Source organism: Narcine bancroftii, chromosome 6, assembly GCF_036971445.1.
Source record: "Narcine bancroftii isolate sNarBan1 chromosome 6, sNarBan1.hap1, whole genome shotgun sequence".
Lineage (NCBI taxonomy): Eukaryota > Metazoa > Chordata > Chondrichthyes > Torpediniformes > Narcinidae > Narcine > Narcine bancroftii.
Genome location: NC_091474.1, coordinates 19,726,547 through 19,746,826, shown reverse-complemented (window position 1 = coordinate 19,746,826; position 20,280 = coordinate 19,726,547). Strand labels below are relative to the sequence as shown.

The window sequence follows — 20,280 nt, the reverse complement described above, 5'->3', positions numbered from 1 at the left end:
GACTCCTACCCTCCTGGAAGAAAGGTCCAAGCCTATCCAGCCTCTACTTATAAATCAAGCCCATCGAGCTTTTCTACATTCTTTCCAGCTAAATGATATCCTTCCCAGTGTAGAGTGCGTCAAAAGAACCAAAGACTTGTTGATTCAAACCAAGGCTTTTATTAACTAAAAGACTGGAGCATATCACATGTAAGTCTACCAGTCCAGAATCACCTGGTCTGGCTAGGAGCAACCCTTTAAGACCTGCCAGTAGGTGTGGCTATGGTCTCAGCCAATCACAGTCATCCTACACTACCATCTGTACATATACATATTGGTGATAGAGTCTGTACTATCACACCCAGAAATGGGTGAGCAGATCTGTGGACTGGTCTAAAATAACTTTAGGGTGGAAAACTTGCTTGCATCAGCAATGAGTGTCACAAAGCAATTAGAATGCTATGAACACCCTTGATCATGTGTTCAAATCCATTGTCTTTACTTTGTTTGCCCTCTAATTAGACTTTGGACACCCAAAGCAGTTGATGTTTAATTCCCCTTCCAAATGGCATATAGGATCTTAGCTCAAGGGGCAATTAAAGATGGGCAATAACTGTTGGCCTTACCAGGGACATCAGCAGAATGTGCTTAATGAACAAAAAAGGTATCAAGTGTCAAACTCTTCCCAATCATGGCTCTTTCTCCCACTTCAATTCTCCATTTCAAGCCTGATGTTGCTTCCCACATCGTAGTATTCAGAAGAAATAGCACTTAACTTTTCAGAGCACAGAAGAGACCATTTAACACTTTTGAGTTCACACCAGCTCCCTATACAAACAATACAAGGGAATACACTTCCTGCCATCACCCATTACTTTTCTTTAATGTAGTGATCCAATTCCCTATTCAATCAGCTGACCTTTCCCCCACTTTATTATTCAGGCATTTGCCTATATTTTGCTTATACCTTGATGAAGGCTCAGGCCTGGAACATTGCTTCTGCATTTCTATCTTTGCAATATAAAGTAAGCTGTTAGACCTGCTGAGTTTCTACAGCATTCGTGTTTTTCTCCAATCACTCTCCACTACCTTGTTGGGCAAAGCATTCCATGTGCTAACCACATGGGATGAGAAAAATCTACGTTAATTTTTTTTCAACCACCTGGGGAGCAAATTTATAATAAAATTTGTAATAAAATTCCCCCCCCCACCAAAAAAAAACAGCTCAGCTAGTTCAGGCAGCATCCATGGAAAGAAAAAGAGTTTGCATTCTTATTTCAGACTTGCAGAAAATGCATTTTTTTTACTTCCAGGAACAATTTTGTTCAGTTCAGTTGCTGAGACATCTTGATTTTACCTTTCCTCAATTCCACTTGTACCAGCATTTCCGCGTATTGCAAGTCAATGCCCTTACAACATTTTGAGCAAATATTTTTTATAGCCTTTCAAGTGTCTTCACGTCCTTCCTAAAACATGTAACCAAACTTTTGTGGCCAGACCAGTGTTTTATAAATATTCATCAAGGCTTGTTCATGCTTCATAATACAGTAATAGGGATGGCTTGATATATACTCTGCATGACAGGTAGCATCCATGGAGAGGGAAAGAGAATCAACATTTCACCTGAATGAATCAACAATTTACCTTAATGGAACAAGAAGAAAACAACTGGAAATAATGTGTTTAAGGTTTCACAGAAGGAAAGGAGTGGGGAGGATATGACCATGTGAAAATAGAATTATAAAATTAGAATAGTGCAAATAAGATTTACGAGGATGTGGCTGGGGCAGAGGAACTGAGTTACAGTGAAAGGTTCAAAGGGTTAGGACTTTATTCCCTAGAGTGTAGAAAACTGAGGAGAGATTTGATCGAGGTATATGATATTATTATGGGTATAGATGAATTAAATGCGACTATTTTTTTTTTCCCCACTGAAGTCAAGAGAGATACAAACCAGAAGACAGATTAATTTTGAAAGGGGAGAAGGTTAGGGGAACATTAGGGTGAATTTCTTCACACAGAGAGTGGCGGGAGTATGGAATGTACTGCTGAAGTGGTGAATGTGGGCTCAGTTTTAACACAAGAAAAATTTGGACAGGTACACGAAATAATAGTTTGGCACAGTCTAGAAGAGCCCAAGGGCCCGTTTTTATCCTTGCTGAAATGATGCATGCTCCTAAAATGGAAAATTAGTGTCAACTAACTTCTGTCATTTAGCATCCTTCATTTCTTCAGAAAGTCTAAAGTATTTCACTTTGGAATTCTAGTCATGTTGTAATTAGAGAATAAAGAAGTCACTTTGCATGCTACCCCCTCCCATAAAAAAACAACTGGAATGATTACCAAGTAATTTTTTTTTTACTGATATTTATCCCATTTTCTTGTAGCCCTCCGATTATTGCACGTGATCATTTTGCAACTGGACAAAATGGATATATATATATTAGATATTACATTGTTATGTCTATATATCATTGTTATGTGTTGTGTAATATGTGCGTACGTGCGTGCACCATGGTCCAAAGAAACGCTGTTTTATCAGGTTGTATATGTACAATTCTGTGGTCTCTCAGACCATTTCTGAAGTCCATATAGCTTGTAAATTTAAAATTAATTTGTGGGAAGTGCTATTAAATGATAGAAAGGTTTTCATTGACTAACAGAATTCATGAAGATGGTGGGGACTGACACGTGCTACTTGAAACTTTTCGATCACACATTTATGTGGCTATATCACAATGTACAAGACTCATTCATCTACATCACCTATTAATGTTGTACTGGTAAAAATAGAATACACGTTTGTAATTAGGAACTCGAAACCTGCTACTTAACCTCTAAACTAGTGACTATTCCAAAAATTCAAACAAGGATCTCTCTCCTGGTCACCTTGTACATGCCAAATAAATTGGGAGTGTGTGTATTGGACTGAGTTAGTGAGAGCACTTTCTACACAAGGGTACAGAGGCCAACGATGCTGCCTCAATCAGAAAATAAACATGGTTCTCTCCATCTTTATACGAGCCATACATTTTCCAGAACTATTGTTCATTGCCCAGGCTATCTTGGATTTAGTGTAGGTGCATTAAGGACCCGTCAGAAATGTCCTGAGACATCCCACCACACTTGACCCACTGCTGTAGTCATCTTCCAATCCCTCTGACAAAGAGCAGTGGGCTGAACAGAAGATTTGGAATCAGCGCACTCCCCCCACACCCTCACCGACTCCTCCGCATAATCTAAACAAAAATAAAAACCCATAACACAGCTCTGGAAAACACAGACCACTTCCCTTATCTTGAGAACTGGAGACAGACATCCATGTTGATATCCACCACTCAGTGCCCAAACACAGCCTTCAGCTGACTGAAAAAAAGAATGCTCATGGTTCATGGCTCAGCAATGATTCCCAACCTCCTGCCTGTTCACAGAAATGAACCACTTACAGGAGATGCCCCAAAGCACTGGCAAGATACCAAGTCTTTGAAAACTACCAGTAGGACAAGCAAACCAAAATCAGCAACTCCACCCAAGCCAATATCTCCCACATTGATAATCTAATCGCACTCAGCCTGGTCTGATACACCGATCATATAATTAAGTTCCCTGAAACAAGGAATCTGCTCCCAGCTCTATCCTGATTAGAGGTTTCCAGGAAGACAGAGAAACCATTTCAAGAAGGATCTCAAAGCCTCCATGAAACTGTAGCATTTTGCTTAACTCATGGGCATCCTTGGTGATTGATTAAAATAAGTAAAGACACAACAAGAGCACTAAGAGATGACTCAAAAATGGCATGAGTGCACAACATTCCATACAACCCACCCACCCAGGTAGTCCACCAGCTCTTCCACTACCTGCAACAGAGCCTGTGGTATAAGAACTGGAGAGGAAGCAACTTCCAGGGACATGAAAAGATTAAGGAGTTCTAAAGTGTGCTTACTGGGCTTAGAAACACTGTGAATCTCCATGTCTCTAAACTTCTTTTCCACAATCTCACTGTATTCAGTTCATAGTATGGAATGCAACAGGCAAGCATTGTCCTCAATTCAAACTGAGGCCCATTTGTTCAAAATTAAATTGTTGACAAATGGCTGTTAATAACACAAACTAATCCATTGATATTCTTATAAAATGCAAAGCCTCCATTTGAAGATATTAATTTTATGCACAGGTGAAGCAACGGACTTGGATGTAACTGTAGGTGGGGTCCTTGTATATATACTATTTATTATTCATTGGTGCGAGAATCTTATCCAGTAGTCTATCCACCATATTTAATGTTATTTCCCAGCAGTGAGTTGTGAAATGGAAGTATCAGAGATATGTAGATATACAGTGCTTCCCAGTAAGAACACTAGCACATCATGGAATTAAACAGCGAGATGACAATAAAGGGTGGCATGGTTAGCATAGTGGTTAGCGCAACGGTATTACAGTGCTAGCAACCCAGATTAGAATCTGGTGCTGTCTGAAAAGAGTTTATACATTCTCCCCATGACTGCATGGATTTCCTCCGGGTCCTCCAGTTTCCTCCCACCCTTCAAAAACATACAGGTGGGGTTGTAGGCTTAGTGGGTGAATTTAGATAGCACAAGCTTGTGGGCCGAAAGGTCCTGTAACCATGCTGTATGTCTAAATTTAAAATTTAGATTTAGATGCTGGAGTCAAGTGCAATACACCAAGGTGCTGGAGAAGCTCAGCAGGTCAGCCAATGGAAGTAAAGGATAACAAACGTTGCTGTCCTGGACCCTTTGTCAGGGCTTAGGCCTGCAACTGGTTACCTTCAATGACCTGCTGAGTTTTTCCTGCACCTGTGTATAATGCACATGCACATCATGGCAGCATGGTGCACTGCCTTTAAGATGCTCTGCCTCAACTGACCAAAGTTATTTGCCACTGTACTTCCAGACCTACAGCTCTGCTGCCCTTAAGGGCTAGATCAGCCTATGATTGGCATGCAATTATCTGCAGGTTAAAGAAGAGCTACAGGCTCTCAGCAGGTCAGGCAGCATCCAGGGAGAGTAACGGACAGTTAAAATGCTGTGCCTTTATCAAGATTGACCTAAAACATTGGCAATCCATTTCTCTCCATGCATTGCTGCCGGACTCACTTGAATCACTACAGATCCCCTTTATTTACTCAAGGTTGCAGCATCGACATTTCTTGCCTTTCTCCATCATCTGCAAATTATTCTCCAGTTTATCATACAACGTCCTCACTTAGAACCACAAAACACTGCAGCCAAAAACAGGCCCTTCAGCCCATCTAGTCCATGCTAAACTATTCATTTCACCTAGTCCCATTGACTCAACCATATGGCCCTGCATACCACTCCCATCTATGTACCTATCCAATCTCTTTTAATTGTCGAACTCAAACCCACACCCATCATGTCTGTAGCAACTCGTTTCACATGCCCATCACCCTCTGAGTAAAGAAGTTCCCCTTAAAAAATTTCTCTTTTGCCCTTTACTCATGCCCTCTCTTTCTTGTTTAACCCAACCTCAATGGAAAAAGCCTGTTTGTATTGACTCTATCTATAACCCACCACCCCTGCTGTCCATAATTTTGTACACTTCTTGTGGTGGTACACCACAGGCCTACTGCAGGGGGAAACACCTGTACCTGCAGGAATGTACCGCTGGCTTACTGCTGGGGGTAACCTCTGTACCTGCAGGAGTGTAAGGGGACAGGACAACACCTGGCCGGCTGTCAATCAGTCAGCCTGAAGGGATCAAGCCCCACCTGGTTGGGTGTGAATCACCCTCCTGGCTATAAGCCTGTGCCAGCCTCCCGAAGCTCACTCAAGAGTTATTGCAGCTACAGCCAGCTTAGGTCTGTGGAAGTCTTTGTGGATTAAAGCTTGTTGTACAGTCTTTACCTTGTGTGTGTCTGATTCTGGCTAACAGCGCACCACGCCTCTTATCAAATCTCCCCTCATTCTCTGTTGCTCCAGGTATAAAGTATAAACCTATTCAATCTTCCCCTACAAATGATAACAGTTAGAAGAATTCAACTGCTTCTTCATCTTTGCTGTGCCTAAATACTAGTTCTTGCCTAACAGCACAGTGGGAATGCTTTAATCAGAAGGGCTGCAGCGGTTCAAGAGTTCGCCCACCATTACCTTTTCAAGGGCAATTATAGTTGGGTATGAAATGCTGACCTTGCAGCTGGCACCCAGATCCCATGAGAAAATAAATCTAGACTTATAGTAAATGACCAATGTAATAGCATCAATGGATGTATAGGACCTGGATATTAATGTGTACACAAGCCTTAGGTTTGTTTGAATTAAAATGATGGATCATTTTGAAGTGCAATTTGCAGATGAGAAATGAAAATCTATCTATGTAGTGTGGCTAAATTTAGATTTAGGTTCTTGGTTAAATGATTGAATTGGCTTAGAGCCATTGATTTTTATCAAAAGGTGCATTCGAGAACTACTCACTGGAACAGGTGGAGTTTCAAAGTTGAAGTGAATCCAAACCACAGAAGAAAATTCACACTCACCCGGTTTAAATAGAAGAAAACGGCAAGTTGGTTCCAGGTAATAAAAAGATGATCAGTAACAGACTATAATAGGAATAACAATGAAATCGAAAGACTTGCCCCACTACAATATTAGTTTGCTGCCAGTTCCCAATTTAAATGCCTTTTATATATCTTTGATCAATGAGATCAGCATTGGTCACTACTAATAAAAGATGGGTTTTATAGATTTACTTGGAACAAGAATAAATGTATATAATGTGTTGCCAGCTCCATACAGATTCTGCAAAACACATGTAGTTTGGGATTTTATTTAGCTCTGGTTTCATTCAAATTCCTGTCAATCCCTTTGACATCCTGAGAAAGGAACTCCAGTTGTAACCTCAGTGGGTTTATCAGATCATAGAATCTTCAGCTCAGAGAAATAAATATATTCAAGCTGACACATGCAGAGATTCACACAGGTAGGGGCACCGTGCACAGATTGAGAGGGACGCAAATGATATTCTCTCACACACGTCACATGTCACACATACATACACACACACACACACATACTTAAATGCACTCACAGGCCAAAAATATAAATTTAACACACCAAACTTAAATTCATCACATTTGGTCTATGTTTTTAACAATGTTTGACTAATTTAAGGTGTTATGATGTTAACTGCACCAGTTGCTTGAAGTCTCTACTTTTGGAATGGGGTTTATTTTGTGTCTGCTCAATAAAGTTATATCAAGGAGCCCATGAATTATTCCTGCACTTACATTTATTCCAGACCAAAGTAACTTTAGTATTGATAAAATTGGTAGAATGATCATTAAAGTTTGGAACAATAGAAAAGAAAGAATGGTGCAAAACCTGGAACCTGACCTAGCATTCAGTGAAATCTCGGCTCTTTTAACATGGCCAGAGGAGATAGTGAGAAATTATTTCTCATGGTTGGGATTTCAAAAGCAGGAGGTCGGAGGTTTAAAATTAGTGAGTTTTAAAGTGGATCTGAGGTGAACGGGTGTTTATTCCAAGTGGCTAACATCTAGAATGCGCTGACATTGGAGGTGGGGGAATCAGATACAATCACTGTACTAAAGAGGCATCTAGACAGGCATGGTCCAGGCACAGAAGGTTACAGTCTTGATGTGAGCAAATGGAATGTGTGGACGGGCAAAAAGGGCAGCATAGGCATAGCTGAAGGCATGTGCTCTGTGCCACTAAATTTCAGAAGCTATGTTTAATTCACATACTGGTGCGAGAAAGTGACAAACGAGATGTGCTCCACACCAGGGTCATGCCTAGCGCGGAATGCCACACTGACCACCGGCTGGTTCGCTGCAAGCTCAACCTTCACTTCAAGCCAAAGCCCAGGAACAGTAAAGCCCCCAGAAAGAGGTTCAGTGTTGGAAACCTGCAGTCAGACGAAGCGAGAGGAAACTTCCAGGCAAACCTCAAAGCAAAGCTCGACGATGCAACCCGCCTCACGGACCCGTCCCCTGAAACCCTCTGGGATCAGTTGAAGGCTACCATACTGCAATCCACTGAAGAGGTACTGGGCTTCTCCTCCAGGAAAAACAAGGACTGGTTTGACGAAAACAGCCAGGAAATCCAGGAGCTGCTGGCAAAGAAGCGAGCTGCCCACCAGGCTCACCTTACAAAGCCGTCCTGTCCAGAGAAGAAACAAGCCTTCCGTCGCGCATGCAGCCATCTTCAGCGCAAACTCCGGGAGATCCAAAATGAGTGGTGGACTAGCCTCGCCAAACGAACCCAGCTCAGCGCGGACATTGGCGACTTCAGGGGTTTCTACGAGGCTCTAAAGGCTGTGTACGGCCCCTCACCCCAAGTCCAAAGCCCGCTGCGCAGCTCAGACGGCAAAGTCCTCCTCAGCGACAAGATCTCCATCCTCAACCGATGGTCAGAACACTTCCAATCTCTTTTCAGTGCCAACCGCTCAGTCCAAGATTCCGCCCTGCTCCAGCTCCCTCAACAGCCCCTAAGGCTAGAGCTGGATGAGGTCCTCACCCTGGATGAGACATATAAGGCAATCGAACAACTGAAAAGTGGCAAAGCAGCAGGTATGGATGGAATCCCCCCAGAGGTCTGGAAGGCTGGTGGCAACACTCTGCATGCCAAACTGCATGAGTTTTTTAAGCTTTGTTGGGACCAAGGAAAACTGCCTCAGGATCTTCGTGATGCCACCATCATCACCCTGTACAAAAACAAAGGCGAGAAATCAGACTGCTCAAACTACAGGGGAATCACGTTGCTCTCCATTGCAGGCAAAATCTTCGCTAGGATTCTACTAAATAGAATAATACATAGTGTCGCCGAGAATATTCTCCCAGAATCACAGTGCGGCTTTCGCGCAAACAGAGGAACTACTGACATGGTCTTTGCCCTCAGACAGCTCCAAGAAAAGTGCAGAGAACAAAACAAAGGACTCTACATCACCTTTGTTGACCTCACCAAAGCCTTCGACACCGTGAGCAGGAAAGGGCTTTGGCAAATACTAGAGCGCATCGGATGTCCCCCAAAGTTCCTCAACATGATTATCCAACTGCACGAAAACCAACAAGGTCGGGTCAGATACAGCAATGAGCTCTCTGAACCCTTCTCCATTAACAATGGCGTGAAGCAAGGCTGTGTTCTCGCACCAACCCTCTTTTCAATCTTCTTCAGCATGATGCTGAACCAAGCCATGAAAGACCCCAACAATGAAGACGCTGTTTACATCCGGTACCACACGGATAGCAGTCTCTTCAATCTGAGGCGCCTGCAAGCTCACACCAAGGCACAAGAGAAACTTGTCCGTGAACTACTCTCTGCAGACGATGCCGCTTTAGTTGCCCATTCAGAGCCAGCTCTTCAGCGCTTGACGTCCTGCTTTGCGGAAACTGCCAAAATGTTTGGCCTGGAAGTCACCCTGAAGAAAACTGAGGTCCTCCATCAGCCAGCTCCCCACCTTGACTACCAGCCCCCCCACATCTCCATCGGGCACACAAAACTTAAAACGGTCAACCAGTTTACCTATCTCGGCTGCACCATTTCATCAGATTCAAGGATCGACAATGAGATAGACAACAGACGCGCCAAGGCAAATAATGCCTTTGGAAGACTACACAAAAGAGTCTGGAAAAACAACCAACTGAAAAACCTCACAAAGATAAGCGTATACAGAGCCGTTGTCATACCCACACTCCTGTTCGGCTCCGAATCATGGGTCCTCTACCGGCATAACCTACGGCTCCTAGAACGCTTCCACCAGCGTTGTCTCCGCTCCATCCTCAACATCCATTGGAGCGCTTACACCCCTAACGTCGAAGTACTCGAGATGGCAGAGGTCGACAGCATCGAGTCCACGCTGCTGAAGATCCAGCTGCGCTGGATGGGTCATGTCTCCAGAATGGAGGACCATCGCCTTCCCAAGATCGTGTTATATGGCGAGCTCTCCACTGGCCACCGTGACAGAGGTGCACCAAAGAAAAGGTACAAGGACTGCCTAAAGAAATCTCTTGGTGCCTGCCACATTGACCACCGCCAGTGGGCTGATATCGCCTCAAACCGTGCATCTTGGCGCCTCACAGTTTGGCGGGCAGCAACCTCCTTTGAAGAAGACCGCAGAGTCCACCTCACTGACAAAAGGCAAAGGAGGAAAAACCCAACACCCAACCCCAACCAACCAATTTTCCCCTGCAGCCGCTGCAACCGTGTCTGCCTGTCCCGCATCGGACTTGTCAGCCACAAACGATCCTGCAGCTGACGTGGACTTTTACCCCCTCCTTAAATCTTCGTCCGCGAAGCCAAGCCAAAGAATGTTATCTCATTGTGCATCTACTACACAGCATGAAACCATAAGTTATAGAAGCAGAAGTAGGCCATTCAGCCCACTGAATCTCCTCCACCATTCCATCACGAGCTGACCCATTCTTCCTCTGCCCCACTCCCCTATCTTTTCCCATATCCTGACTATTTAGATACCATTCAACATCTGCCTTAATACAATCAACAACTTGGTTTCCACAGCTGCCTGTAGTAGCAAATTCCAGAGGTGTACCATTCCCTGATGAAATAAATTCCTCCAAACCTGAAGTTGTGTCCTCTTGTCCTAGACTCGACTACCATGGGAAACAACTTTGCCTCATCCATTCCATCCAGGCCTTTCAATATTTGAAATGTTTCTATGAGCTTTCCCCTCATTCTTCTGAACTCCAAGGAGTACAGTCCATGAGCTGTCAAACATTCCTCATACTATAATCCCTTCATTCCAGGAATCATTCTTGTTAATATATAACAGAGAGCAAACCTTTACCCCATGGTGTTTGAAACACCACAGAATGAAGATTAGAGTACCACCTCAGATTATATTATATTAGCAGACTGCCTCTTTGGGAGAAACAACTTGCAGAAAAGAATTCCCAATGAAGGTTCCCTTGTGACCCACAGACAAGAACTCCATTGGCAACCTGGATGAAGTAGATAGCACTGAACACACAAAACTATGTTCTGCCTTTCCACACACAAGCTGATTGGAGGTGTATAGAGTCTTCACCCAACTACATTGGATCTCACCTGTTGAGACCATTTCATGAGCAAGAAATTCGATAAATTAAACGGGAAGTAATACTAGTGAACTCACCTGAAAGGAAAGTGTTTGCTATAACAAATTGACTGGAGTTTAGACCACTTGAGTACTCATTTATTTCGCAGTACACCTTTATTTCTCATGTCGGCAAATCTCTCGGCCAATTCCAGTGGGTTCAAATTGCGTAATGCATTATCAGCCACGAACATTTTAACAGTTCCACATGACATTCCTTTGATCTGGAAAAGGCCTTAAGCTATTTTAAACAGGTTAGTGGCTTCACTAAAATGGCAGAGAGAAACATTTCCTATCCATGCATTAATCCAGCAGTTAATATGCCCACTTCACTGACAAAAGACAAAGGAGGAAAAACCCAACACCCAACCCCAACCAACCAATTTTCCCTTGCAACCGCTGCAACCATGCCTGCCTGTCCCGCATTGGACTTGTCAGTCACCAACGAGCCTGCAGCAGACGTGGACATTACCCCTCCATAAATCTTCGTCCACGAAGCCAAGCCAAAGGGTATGCACTGAAATTTCAACTCATTAATTTTCAATCAACAATGAAATCTCTCAACATACAAATAAAACAATAATAAATACACTAAAGACAACATCATTCAGGTCTAATTTTTTTCATAAACTGATTTTGGTATATCTTCCACCAATTAATTCAGTTTGTAGCTCTATAACAGTGATTTTCAAACTTTTTCTTTCCACTCACATCCTGTCATGATAGAGCTCTGCCACCAGGAGGAGACAGAGAGGGAGTGTGTGGCATCTGGGGAATGTTGCATCTTGAGATGACTGTTGCATCTTGGGCAGATTCCAGATGGAGGCCTCAACATGAGGTCTGGTCTTTTTGAGTTCTATCTTAGTGCTATTTGCTTTAGTTATAAATCTAGTTGTTTAAAAAGAACCCAAGTTTCTTTATTGTAATAAAAGAAACATAACATGGTACTAGGAGTGGAAGCAGCACCAGGAGAATGCTGCAGTCACAGGAGTGAAAGAAACATCACAGTGTGCATCGTGAGTGGCAGTTGATATCAGCAAAAAAATTGAGAGTTTAAAAACTCCTGATGCTGTAAAATAGACTCGAAATGTAAACCATGCTGTACCGCCAAGCTATTGGAATCAATAGCAAACCAGATGCACGGAATATTGAAGTGTTACTTACCGTAGTGGGACCTAAAGCTCTAGAGGACTTCAACACATTTGTTTTTGCAAAGGCAGAGGACCAGAGAAAATTTGACAAGGTTATTGAGATGTTTAATGAACACTGTTCACCAAAATAAGATGAAACCTTCAAAAGGTACATGTTTTGGTTCCAAACGCAGCTGCAGGGAGAGAGCTTTGATACTTTTTTTTAAACAGACCAAATTAAAAGGCAATTTGGGATTGCTGCATGATTCAATGATCCGTGATCCAATTATTTTTGGAATTAATGAAAAGAAAGTGAGAGAGAGGTTGCTGCAAGAGACAGAACTTACCTTAAGATATGCCATGCCAATGAATTAGCTATACAGCAAGCAAAAATTTGGTGATAGTGATAGTGTGAAAGCCAGTGAAAATGAAGGCATAGTTGTAGCCACAGTATCTGGACACCTACAAACAAAATATGAGACACAGGGACAAAGGTCATTTTGATCTGTGAGCACGACATCAGGGCAATGAAGATAAAGCCATACATCCATGCAATTCCTGCACTGCTCAAAGCCTACAATGGGCAGAGCATCAACATGAAAGGTACAAATGAACTCAAGGTGAAAGTTAAAGATAAAGAGCACCACCTCAGGTTCTCAGTAGTCCCAGATAGACATTATTCACTGCTTGGTGTCAAAGGATGTGTAAAACTAAGCCGAGTCAAGAGGGTGTACCACATTAACAGTGACCATACACGGAACAGCGCAGAGAAAAGGTGGATGTGCAGGCCCCAAGGCCAGTTCCAGTATCACTAAAAGAAAAGCTCAAGCAGGAATTCGACCGACTGATGGCACTAGGATTCATAAAGAAGAGTGACCTATGTGTGTGCATGGACCCAAAATACCTGAATGCCAATATAAGGAGGGAACATTATCAGATTTCAACCTAGTGAAACAGTAACAGAGGAAACACCACCCCTGTGCTAGAAAGTCGTGGACCTGCAGAGCCAACACAAGCACCTATGTTAAGAAGATCCACATTTGTTGTCAAAGCACCTGACGGACAATCTCTAAAAGAACTGCCCACTTAAAAGTTTGTGCTGTTGATGTTCGTGTTATGTTTGTGTTGAACTTTAAATTGAAAGAATATTGTTTTGTGTCATGTTAGATTAAACATGACACATTAATACAAGAAGATTTAACACAGCAGAAATGTCTCGTCAATGTCGCAACAGCTGCGATGCATACTGTTACATTTGTGCCGAGTATATACTTAAGGCTCAAAGATGCAGCATGACTCCACTTATTAAGAAAACCTATGAGCTCTACTTCAGTTGTAAAATTGGTTACAACTGGGCTCCTCACATTTGTTACGCAACACGTGCAGTCAATCTGAGAGCATCATCATGCGATTAAACATGTTAAATTCAATAAAAGTTAATTTCTAACTTTTCTAACTTCCTACGTGATACAGCAAATCTAAAATGATCTTTGTGTCCACCTTGAAGTTGTTTATCGTAATTCCCACTTTTTCAAGAGGGGGGCTTGCAGACTGGGTTGTGCGGGGTGGGTGTGCTGACTGGGCTGATCGATGGGTGTAATACCCGATGCGACATTGGACAATCACCGTACCACTTTGTCCCTCTGCCTTACCAGACTAACGCGTGTGCTTATAGTGCATTAGTCAGAACCACTTCATTCACGATGCAGAGGTGCCTGAGCTGTTGGAATCTACCCTTCGAAAGCACCCTTCTGAGGTCTGTGCCATAGGCAGCTGCCTCGCTGGCCTAATGGTACCACTGGCCTTGATTCTATAGCAAAGTTCAATGAAAGGCTCCAACTAAAGATTAAAAGAACCAAGACAAAGGTTGACAGGAGTGAAGAATTCCAAGTCATTCCACTTTGGCACCATAACTGAACGGGTGAAAACATGGTTCCACATGATGAAAAGGTTTAGAAGTCATCAGGATATAGATGGGTAAAGCAGTACATAGTCTGCATGTAAGCCAGTGAACAGGTTCATAATTCCTGCTTTTTAAGTGAGAATGATGAGTCCTCTCCTATCCTGTTGGAAGTGCTTTGTGATACTTCAACTTGAGTTGTATTCCTTGACTGAAAATAAATGGTTCAAAATTCATTTCTAGTAGCTGACGCTAAAAGCACTTTATAGTAGCAATAGTTTATTATGAGCTGCCTCGGAGGTTCACTTTATTGACTTGAATGAAATGAATTTTGGAGATGGAGCTCAATATGCTGATGCAACTATGGAGCACTTTTAATGCTACCAACATGCAATGAATTTCTAGGCAAAATAGTGTATATTTTTTCTATTTCTATTATATAATATAAATTTGATTATAAAATGGTTTCTATTCATATTTGGAATGGGAATGGTGATTTGCAAAATCAAAAAACGACAGATGGAAATTTAGGATATGGGTATCAGAAAAGGCACATCATCTCGTTGGGCGTACGGAAACGTTAATGGCCCAAGTAATTGGTCAGAAAGTTATTAACAGATTCGGAATGACACTGAAGACTTTTGAAAATTTCTACAGATGTACCAAGGAGAGCATTCTGGCTGGTTGCATCACTGTCTGGTATGGAGGCGCCAAATCTCAGGACAAGAATAAACTCCAGAGGGTTGTTAACTCGGCCTGTGACATCACAGGCAAAAGAAAGTCCCCTCAGAATCACCAAATGTCAGTGGATTCACTTCCAGCATTGCCACAACCCCCCCCCCCCCCCCCCACCCAGCCGCGCAGAGTCTGCTCCAAACCATTCTGGTTCCAATACCTTGTACCCCTTCAGCCAATCTCAAGCCAGCCTACACCAGTCCGCTGCCTGAAACGAATCCCTTGACCACAGTCACCAGCAGCCCCTAGCCTGTGTGGATTCCTCATCTTGACTCACAATAGCCTGCTGCCTGTGTGTTCTTCAGCCTCAGAACCCCTCACTGGTCTGCCACTGTGGTCACTGTCCCAAGGGTCATCTCTTCTGCTTTTCCTTCTCAAGCGAGGGGAGGGGTATGTGTTCTCCCTGTTTTCTAATACCTTGCGCCAATCTTATGGTTCCCCAGAGTCTGCAGCCCCTTCTGCCTTCTATCGATCATAGGTGTCACCATCTTGGGGGCAGACTCCGCAGTCGCACAATTTTTAAATACAACCACTGTTAGCTCCATTAACGGCAATCAGACTGGGCAGTTGGACCTTGCAAGAGTGCTGCGTCTCCACTCCCTGGTCTCTGCAGCTCCGGCAGGGCTGCCATTTTATTTTTTAAAGCATCAATTCTCAAACATGGCATGAATCCAGATCTAGGATCGTGAGCCTATTGCAAATAGACTAATCATACTGTGGGGGGAATTATAACTTTAGTCACTGATGTTAAATATTTGCAAGAGAAACATATTTTATTCAATTGAATAGAACAGATAGGCAACATTCTTGCAGATGGCCATCAAACATCATGGCACAAATGTAAGCCATTCAGCCCATCAAGTCCATGCCAGCTCCTTCTCAACCATCCATACAGTTCCATTCCCTAGTTTTTTTTTGTCAGAAGCCCAAGAAATTATTTTCCATAAAATAAACATTTATATCCAATTGCATTCAGAATGCAAAAAAAATATATAGAAATTAGTGGAAAGGGTTAGTGGGTCAAACCATATCTGAGAAAAAGAGACCATGAATCAGGATGTAGAGGGTAGAGGGAAAGTGCAAGTATATAGAAGTGAAAAGGATGAGTGAGACAGAAGCCAGTAGGAGATGGGTGGAACCAGTCCAGAAGGGGATGATGGGCATTTAAAGACAGGTGAGGGAGGAGGGGAATATTGAAACACAGGCTAATTAGTATATAGCATGGAGAAGAATGTTCAGGACATGTGGCATCGCCTCTGCTGCAGTTGATGGAATCCTCACCATATTTCCTTCATTTTTTGCATATTTGCTCTGATCTTCTCTCTCCACAGAAAGAAGAGTGCAGGGAAAAGGGTAAAGAAAGAGGCTCGTAGGTGAGGGATGGAACCTAATAAGGGAGGAATGATGGACACATGTAAACACTTCGTCCTTTCATTTTTTTGACTTTCATCTTCCACCCATTACCACAGCTTGTTACCCTCTCTTGGTTCAATGTTCCTGTCTCCTCCCACCCCCCTCTCTTTACCCTTCCGCTGCCCTCCCCTACCTGGTTCTATCTGCCAATGTTTTCCTTACATTTCCACCTATCACCTGCCAGCCTCTGTCCCAACAATCCCCCCCCCCACCCTTCCAGCTCCCTCTGCACATCTTCCACTCACATCAATTTCCACCAATCATCTACCAACTCCCACCACTCCCCTTGCTCTCACTCCTATGTATTGCCCATTTTCCCTCTGAATCCCAGTGCAGAATCTTGACCCAAAACATCGACCATCCATGTGAGTCCAAGAATCATACTGCACTGAGACAGACCCTCAGGCCTATTGAATTTCATCCATGCTAACGTACAAGTATTCACTTACACTGTTCCCATGTAATTCTTCCCCCATCTCCATCAACTCCTTTTCACTTACACCCAAGAGATAAGAGACATCCAGCTGGAAGCAGGCTCTTCCATCTATTCACTGCCAACCATCACTCACCCATTTTTATATCAATTCTGCCCAACCCTCATTATTTTTTCTACATTCCCATCAGTTCCTCCAGATTCTCATCAGTTCCTCCAGATTCTACCTCTTCACCAATTTAAACTGGCCAACCTGTGCCTCTTTGGGAAAGGGATGGAGACTATAGGAAACTCACAAGGTCACAGGGAGAATGTGCAAAGCATTGTCGACTCCATTGGTCTCCACAGATGCTGCACAACCCCCAAGTTCCTCGAGAAGTTTTTTACCCCCTCCAGATTCCAGCAGTTGCATTTGAGCTTTCACTTTTGAAGAATGGGTTGACGCCCAAGTCATCAATGAATTTCTCCTTCAAGGCATTTGTAATAGATATTCTTTTAGGATGTCCATCAATGGCATTATTGCTATTCACATCTTGCAATAAAAACCAGCATGACATGTCAGCTCATGCACTGCCAGACCACTCTTAAATTGGAGGAACAACACCTCCTATTCCAACTAAATGGCATGAACACTGATTTCTTTGATATCCATGAGCTCCTCCCACCCCACTCATCTCTCCCTTCCCTCTATTGCTAGGTCTTTTTCCCTTCAGCACTCTCTTTTTTCCTTCCCCTCTGTCTCCCTTCCATTCACAAAGCCGGCCCCCTCCCTCCTCTCCTGCCCTCCTATCTATTTCCAAATGGGGCCTTTTGTCTGTTGGCCTGTTCTCTTCCTCCCGCCTCCCCCCCAGCCTCTTTTATTTCAGGTGCCTGCCTGCTTTATGCTCATACCTTGAAGAAGGGCTCAGGCCAGAACCGTTGCCTCCTATGGCTTCTGCAGAATCTTCTGAGTTCCTCCAGCTTCGTGTCTTTTTTTTTAAACGACAATCACAGCATCTGCAGATTTGCGTGTTTCACATCTTTCAGTTACATTATCGATAACCAGCACTACTGGATTGTATTACTGATTGTCAAATTTTGCTTTTAGGATACAGAATTAAATGGATGCAATTTGATTAATTCATCTCTGAACACAATGACTATCACTACAGCTAGCTATTGTGTTCAAGAAACTTAACCTTATTCACAATAATTCCTCGTATCATTTCAATTCCAAGAAGGTGCTCAGATTGCCAATAATCTAATCAGCATCGCCAGCACCTATCTGGGTAAGACATGGTTAACACAAAAAATTCTGCAGTTTGACAATCTACCAGAGACCCTGTAAAATTAGCATTGAAACTCATAATCAAACGAATTGTATAAAAAGTTTTGCTCTCCAAGATCCTTTTTGTCTTTTTGCCAATGGTGGTATTTGTGTTTGTCGCAACAGAGGAAAAAAAGATGCTGTTCGTTTGCAATAGTTTTTTCATCTGACAGCACTGAAGTTCTTCTTTGAAGGCCACTTTTGATAGAGCTAGTTGACTCCCTTGTCTGATTTATAAAGGGAATTCAGCTCTTGCGAGTCTGATTAATCTTAGGCAGAAATCACATCATAGAAATCAATGCATGCATGAAGCAATCACACTCTCCGATATGTCAATACAAATCAATCAATCTTCAAGGAGCACAACTTTCCTTATCCACTCTCCTTTGCCCGATGGGCTGACTTTTAGTTGATGTACTCTGCCCTGGATTCCTGTGGCTTTCATGTAATTAACCCTCTGAGCAGTTTCAGCTCTCAAAATGCATGCACCTTTTTCTAATGGCACAAGGCAACATTTACTCCATACTGACAGGATTCATTTGGAATTCCTCTGTGCCCCAACTTTTTGACAGGTAGAAGGGAACTCAGCAGAGAGATTTTATGCAGTTATCTACTTCCCTGTATCAACTCATAAATATTAATATCGTAATTATGCACTTAAAAACACCTGAGAATGTAATATTTCTGAATGCATGACACTTTTGTAGTAAAGTTATTGAAAAAAAGTATCCCAAGGCCCAGTCCATTGTTCTGGAACCACAAGTTCAAATCAGGCCATGGCTGTTGGAGAATTTAAATTCAAGTAACTGGAATAAAAAGCCGTTTTCAATAACAGTGACTGTGAAACAATGGATTATCATTGAAAACTTTTATTGCCTCAAGAACATCCATCACAGAAGGAAATCGACCCTTACCCAGTGCAACTACTGATCCCTCGATGAAGTTGACCTTCATCTGCTTGCTCAGTGGCAGCAACTTGGGGTTGTCAATCAATACAAGCCTTACCAGAAATTCCACCTCCTATGAACGAGTAAATGAACAAAAAAATAGCAATTCACAATGAATGCACGCTTTCCAGCCACCTCTCCACTTATAAAGATGGCAAAAGGAGGACAACACAAGGGATTAGCTCACTCCACACCCACAGCACAATTCAAATGCCATCTCCAAATATGCTGGTGACACCATGGTCATCAGAAGAATCACAGAGCAAGAGGGAGATAGATCAGCGAGTTGAGTGGGGTCACAACCACCACCTTGTGCTCAACGTTAGCAAAACTAAGGAGCTGATTGTGGACTTTAAGAGGGGGAAATCAGGAGAACACGGACCAGTACTCAGCATTGGAAAGGCTTAAGAACTTCAAATTCCTGGGTGTCAACATCTCTAAATGGAGGTCCTGGGGCCTCCGTGTTGATGCAATCATGACGGCGGCTCACCAGCAGCTATATTGCATGAAAGTTTGAGAAGATTGGTGTGTCACAAGAGACTTGCAAATTTCTACAGGTGTACCATAGAGAGCATTCTGGATGGTTGCATCACTGCCTGGTTTGGAGGTGCTAATGCACAGGACAGGAAAAGAAAGATGTAAACTGCACTCCATCGAGGACATCTACAAGAGGCGGTGTCTGACGAAAGCAGCATCTTCCAGGTCCCTCATTACCCAGGCCATGAGTTTTTCCACACTGCTACCATGGGGAAGGAGGCACAGGAGCCTGAACACAAGCACCCAGTGGCGCAAGTCAGCTTCTTCCCTTCTACCATCAGATTTCTGAATGGACAATGAACCACAGAAACTACCTCACTTTCTCTTCTTCTGGAACTCATTCATCTTCAAATGTAGTTTACAGCAATATTTTACACTGTAATGCCGATACATAACAATGAATTTCTTGATATGTTCATGACGATAAATTCTGATTCTGACTCTGCTTTAACTCACTTATCACTTCTCTACAAAAGCCAGTGGAGAGCAAACCTCTTCTTTGTATCGAGGATAGCTTCCATTGCGTTAACTGCATTGTCCCCATACCAAGTTAAATAGATTATAAAGAAATAAAACAGCCCAAAAACTGGCCACCATGAACTAACTATTGCAAGGGAAAAACAGAGTTTATGGCCTCATGGTACTGCAGTTCACTCCTAATACCATTACCATGGCCTGCACTTTTGTGTACCACACTAGACCCAGCATCTGTAGATTTCTTGTTTACTCCCATTATCATCAAACCAGTTGACTGATAAGGTGCATTTAAGAACAAACTGAGAGAACTGCTGAGTGCATCTGGAAGGTATTAT

At 42.9% G+C, this 20,280-nt stretch overlaps 1 long non-coding RNA gene across 3 annotated transcripts in view; it reads left to right on the top strand.

Moving 5' to 3' along the window:
• Nucleotides 1-517: 517 nt before the first annotated feature.
• Nucleotides 518-20,280, top strand: part of LOC138737443 (uncharacterized) — a 71,458-nt gene continuing 51,695 nt past the window's right edge. For all 3 annotated transcript variants that reach the window (XR_011340923.1, XR_011340925.1, XR_011340924.1), the window contains exons 1-2: nucleotides 518-643; nucleotides 6,411-6,530. This is a non-coding gene — a long non-coding RNA (uncharacterized lncRNA). The remainder of the gene's footprint in view (nucleotides 644-6,410; nucleotides 6,531-20,280) is intronic.